Here is a 374-nt window from a genome sequence, read left to right on the forward strand (position 1 = left end):
ATGAATTAAACTTTTCAACAAGAGAAATTTCGAAAGCTTTGGGAACGAAAAGCCCCGCCCACAGATTTTCAGGCACAGAGACTGCAAGAAAAGTTTTGAACGGCGGAGGAAGACAGAATGAAAGTGGGAAGAAAAGAAAATGAAAAAAGGGCAAATTCATTCACACTCAGGTTGGCTTTAGAATTCTCCCCCCCCCAAAAAAAAAGGAGTAGAAAGAAAGAATAGAGGAACTAAAAGAAAAATAAACCCAGGACTAAGTATATCGTCTCTTTGTAAAATAAACAATTCGAATTTCGCGCGCAAAAAAATTCCCTCTTAAAACAAGTGTGTGAACAAGTCATGTGTATTTTTTTTCGGGAACGAAAGGGAGAGAC

This window comes from Penaeus monodon, chromosome 22 (genome assembly GCF_015228065.2).
Source record: "Penaeus monodon isolate SGIC_2016 chromosome 22, NSTDA_Pmon_1, whole genome shotgun sequence".
NCBI classification, from domain to species: Eukaryota; Metazoa; Arthropoda; class Malacostraca; order Decapoda; family Penaeidae; genus Penaeus; species Penaeus monodon.